A 6,000-nucleotide genomic window follows, 5' to 3' on the forward strand; every position below is an offset into this window, starting at 1 on the left:
TATTTAAAGAATTGACATTATGTTTTCATCACCACCTATTATATTCTCTTCTCCTCCCTAAAGAAAACTTGCTTTTATGGTTTATCTGCCACTTTTTTAATGTAAGTAAGTACGTTTAAAAGCAAATATACATATAAATATAGGTATATATCATATCTTTCAATTTCTTAAATGGTGGCACACTATATATACCTCTTTTCATATTTTGTTTTCATTTGATAATATCCTGGAAATTGCTCCACAAGAACACATAGAAATATTCACATTCTTTTTAAAGTATTTTTTAAAGGTGTAGTTGAAAGATAATAAACATTTGAAAGCAAATGTTTAAAATGTGAACTTTTATCCATTTTTACATATGTATGCACCACAGTCAAGACACCAAATACTTCTACTACTCTCATAAGTTTCCTTGTGCCTCTTTGTAATATATTCTTCCAATACCCTTGTCCCCAGCCAATTTCTTTTTTCTTTTTAAGATTTATTTGATAGAGAGCCAGAGAGAGAGAGAGAGAGCTTGTGCACACAAGCACGCCTATGAGCAGGGGGGAGGTGCAGAGGGACAGGGAGAGAGAATCTCAAGCAGACTCCCTGCTGAGTGTAGAGCTGGATGCTGGACTCCTCTCATGACCCTGAAATCAGGACCTGAGCTGAAATCAAGAGTTGGGTGCCTAACCAACTGAAGCACTCAGGCACCCCTCCAGCCAATTTCTGATCAGCTTCCTGTCACCAGAGATCTGATTTCACTTTCTAGAACTTTATGTAAATGGAATAATATAATATGTATTCTTTTTTATTGGCATCTTTCACTCAGCACAACACTTTTAAGATTCATCTATGTTGGGGCGCCTGGGTGGCTCAGTGTGTTGAGCCCCTGCCTTTGGTTTGGGTCATGATCTCAGGGCCCTGTTATTGGGCCCCGTTTCAAGCTCTCTGCTCGGCGGGGAGCCTGCTTCCTCCTCTCTCTCTGCCTGTCTCTCTGCCTATTTGTGATCTCTGTCTGTCAAATAAATAAATAAAAACTTAAAAAAAAAAAAAGAACTCTGCTTGTGATCACACATTTAAAAAAAAATTCATCTATGTTTTTGGAACTATCAGTAGTTTGTTGCTTTTTATTGAATGTATTTCATTCAAGTATTTCATTGAATGGATAAACCACATTATTTACTTATTTACTTACATATAGGTATTTGGGTTATATCCAGTTTTTGACTAATACCTATAAAGCTGCCATGAGCATTCATGTACCAGTATTTTTGTGAACATATCTTGTTGGTTTCTTCCAAAGCTAAACATACACTCAGCATAGAACTCAAATCATTGTCCTCCTGGCTAATAGCATTTTGCAGCTGCACAATATACTCTTTTTTTGTAAATGTTTCATAATTTATAGGATAGTCCCCTACAGATGGGCATTAAAGTTGTTTTTAGTTTGGGGCGCCTGGGTGTCTCAGTGGGTAAAGCCTCTGCCTTCGGCTCAGGTCATGATCCCAGGGCCTGGGATCTAGCCATACATCCGGCTCTTTGCTCAGCAGGGAGCCTGCTTCCTCCTCTCTCTCTGCCTGCCTCTCTGTCTACTTGTGTTCTCTGTCAAATAAATAAATATAATCTAAAAAAAAAGTTGCTTTTAGTTCTTTACATAGTAAACATATAATCTTATGTATATGTCATTTAGCATTTCTGCCAGTGCATTCTTAGGGCATATTCCTAGAAATGGGATTTTTATCCAAGTTTTTCCAGTGAAGGAGGGGCTAATAAGTAGAGAAATCATCCAGTTCTGTGCATTTTCTGCACTCTGGAAACTTATCAGAGTACAGTCGAAAGGTGTGTCAAAAATATCTGAAATTGCAGCCAACTGCAACCCCCCCCCCCCAGTTCAAATAATGACAAGTTCAAAGAGAGATGCACTTTTATTTTTATTTTTATTATTTTTTTTTTTTAAGATTTTATTTATTTATTTGAAAGACGGAGATCACAAGTAGGCAGAGAGAGAGAGAGAGGGAAGCAGGCTTCCTGCGGAGCAGGGAGCCCGATGCGGGGCTCGATCCCAGGATCCTGAGATCATGACCCGAGCCAAAGGCAGCAGCCCAAACCACTGAGCCACACAGGCGCCCCGAGAGATGCACTTTTAATTCAGGGTCCCAATAGGCTAAAAGCGAAAGGATGGAAAAAGATATACTATGCAAACACCGATCATAGGAAATCTGATGTGACTATATTAATATCAGAGTAGAATTTAAGATAAGAAGTATTACTAGAGATAAAAGAGGGATACTTCATGTTAAGAAGGTTAATTTACCAAGAAGACATAATCCTAAATGTACATGTACCCAATAACAGAATTTTTCCTTAATCATATGCTCAATTTCCATAAGCAACTGAATATTGCTGTATTTTATAAAAACTTGTTTCATTGTTCTGTCTATTCATGGGCAAATACCATCCTGTTTTTATTAAGGCTTAGAGAAACTCTGTGATGTGCTTTTAATATCTAGTAGATTTAGGCCCTCAATCTGGCATCACTGTTCTCAGTTTTTCTAGCTACTATTACTCGTTTTTCTCCTTTGAAGTGGACTTTATAATCAATTTATCTAGCTCTAGCTCCATAAAAAAAGTCTGATGGTATTTTTATTGTATTACATTGAATTTATAAACTAGCTTAGGAAGAAAAAAATCTTTCTGATGTTGAACCTTCCTGCTCAAGAACATATATTTTTTCATTGATTCAAGTATATTTGGCTTATTGATTTTTACCTTATAGAATACAGCTATAGACAAATTATGGTACACATCGTAATAGTTACAAAGCAGAATGTTATCAATTTTGGAAATGCAAAAGAAAAAGCGTAGCTGATCCTAGTAGAGGGACACGAGGTGAGGAGAAACAGAAAGAAGTGTAGGACTTTTATTATCCTTAATGAAGTAAGAAATCCAGAGTTGACAACACAAGAAAGAGGGGGGTTTACATATTTTTACAGACATTAGAAATATAAAACATAGTTGTTAACTACTATGTTGTGGAGAGGAAGAGGATCAAGAAGGTGTATAGAGCTAAAGCACTGTCCACCTTGATAGGACTTAACAGGGAATGTCTAACAGTGATATTACAATGATTTGGAGGACCATGGGAACATGTTTAATGGGCAGTTATGGAAAGTAGGGCATCTTAAACAATTTGAGCTCTGTCCTCAAACTTGGGTTGCTGACTTCCTACAGACCCAACTCTATTTTGGAGGTTTCCTCCCCTGCACAGCAAAGACAGAAAATTGCACACCATTTTATAAGCAATAATCTCAACCCTTAGCGGGAGCATGCCACACCATGCCTGGGGAAACAAGAAGTAGATTGGTGCTTTCTATGTTTTCCATCTGATCCCTGTGCCCCCAGAGGGACTTCTTTCCTTTTTATCAAAATCTAGGGGTTAACTGATTTGATTACTCATGCATACTAGGGAACAGTAGGTTGGCTATAAATTTATTGAAGTGGGTTGGCTGAATTCAGTTTACAGTCGCAGGCACTGATTTGGGGAAGTAGGCGATGGAATTAGGATGACACTCCCCCACTTAGGGCCTTGAAAAGCCTCAAGCTCTAGCAACAACCAGCCCCAAATCCTTCCATGATTTCTCAGTAAAGCTTCTCCCTACTTCCACCTACTCCCCTCTGACCAACGGTTGCTCTTTTGAGCCTTTTATTTTTGCTCTTCAAGGCTCTCCATTTATTCCTTTAGATAAGAATATGTGAAGGGACGGGTCAACGTGGGACTGGAGAACAGGAGACAGAGTCCATAGGGCCAGCTCCAGTCTTACATCATTTCCCTCCTTTCTCTCTCAAGCCAATTTCCAAGTTTTAGATCCACCATGAGAAATACAATTATTAAGTAGGCTGGATTGTCAGGTCTGCTGACCACCACGTCTCCTGTGGTGAGCCTACAAGATAAAGAACCATAATCTGAGGCATCCTTGGTGACTACAGAACAAAAGCAAAGAAAACTGGAGAGTGCAGCAGGACAGACCTCTTTTATGAACAGAGAAAAATTTGCAATGACATCCCTCCTGGGCCCCATGGAGTACCTTAGGTGTTAGCTCTCTAGGAAAGTTAGCCATCAAAGCCTGATTAAATAAAACAGTGATAATTTCCTATGGAGGTTGGCCAAGGCCAAAGTCATAAAGTAGTACATTGTGCATTTCCACCTCAACCACAACAGGAGAGCACAGACACTGTCAGTCAGTATAAGGACAGACAAGTCTCAAGTCCTCCATTTCCAAATCCTAGGGTGATGGAAAACACCCCCAGTGGTGGCTTTCCTGATACTTGCCTTTGGGGATTACCATATACTTACTCTAGGAAAGTAAGTTATATTGTGAACATTAGCTAGGAACAAGAAGCTGTTGGTCTGAGCACTGGGACAATTATAAAGACAAGGTGATGTAAGGTGACTCAGGTATGTGAGGAAGAGGAAGAGAAAGAAGTAACAACAGAAGTACCAGCAAGAAGAAAGGAGAAGCTTTGGGTCTGAGAGGGAACTGTGACAGAGTGAGCTGGACATGTTTTCCTTTGCCCAGAGGCTGACCCTGTCTTGCCTGTCACAGGTGCAGAGGATTCCCCTCAAAGCCACATGCAGGAGGGACCCCATGCCCCCTTCCACTGGTGCACAGTTCGGTGTTTCCCCCCCTCTAACCTTCTACTTCACCTGTTAGCTAACTGTGGAGTTGGAGCCTGTGCTCAAGTCTGCTATCCACTTGTGAGAGGAAGGAAGTACTACCTCCATTTTCTTGTGTCTCTGAGGCAGTGTGGTCACGGTGGTTGTGGAGTTGGCTAAACTTTAATCCGTGTCCACTCAGGTGAAGTCCACATCTTTTCTGAAGAGCAGATACCTTCCCAGGACCACTGACTGCTGAGTGTCTGTGGTGCCTGGAAGCCCAGCAGAGTCACCCTGACAAGTTTCCCTGCCCTCAAGCACCTTCTCTCATTCAACCCCAGTAACCTTTCCTGCACCTCTGTTTCACACACTTGCTCGGCCCTACCCACATATTTTTCTATTGCTGGGAGCCAACATCTCCTATATTCAACAATTCAGCCAACATTTGTTTGTACTGTGGGTTTATTCTCTAGCTGAATGGAGGTAAAAAAAAAAAAAAAAAAAAAAAAGGATCTGGTAACAGAATTAACTAATACAAACATTGGGCCAAAAGGAGTAGAATGGAAATATAAATTAAACCCTATGGGAGACCAAGAGAAAAGATGATTAATTACCACAAAGTGAATCAGGAAATGCTTCATGGAAATTTTATCTGCACTGGGCCTCAGTGGGCAGGTTTCAACAGGCAAAATAGATAAAGGTATTCCAGAAGGCAGAAGCAGTGTAAAATAAGGACGAAGTGGGAAAAGGGGAGGGTAGGTGGAGTTCTGATCACTGAGGGCCTTGAATGCTGTGCCCAGGAGTTTGGACTGCATTCTGTAATCAGTGGAGAACCAGTGAAAGCTTTTACACAGTACCGGATCTGACAACAGTGACATCTATAGAGTATGCCTGGTGATCCAGGCAACCTACTGAACATTTCACAGGTGTTCACTTACTTGGCCTTCATAATGACTTGTTGAGGATGGTGAACGGGGACAGCAGTTTGGGGATGGGTCAGAGGCAGAATGATTAGAGGAGAGGTGGTAGGAAAGGACAGGATTTCAGTGGACTGGGGCTCAGGGATAAGGGCCTGAACTTGAGCCTACTGGCAGCAGCAATGAGAACTGGCATTAGAATTCTGAGAGAGTAGAATCAGAATGGTTAATGGTGGCCAATTAGCTCCTGGAGTCAAGGGTGCCAGTGACTAGCATATCTGGAAGGAAAACAACGGTGAACAATGTCAGCAGTCTTGGGACTTCGCGCCCCTACCCAAACTCCTAGTCTCAGGAGAATGAGGCACTTTCCCCTCAGCCAGTTATGAGACTTGGAGGGTCGAGAAAGTTATAGCAATGAGGGCTCTTCCATTTTGTCCAGTTGGA

This window comes from Mustela nivalis (assembly GCF_964662115.1).
Source record: "Mustela nivalis genome assembly, chromosome: 10".
Taxonomy (NCBI): domain Eukaryota; kingdom Metazoa; phylum Chordata; class Mammalia; order Carnivora; family Mustelidae; genus Mustela; species Mustela nivalis.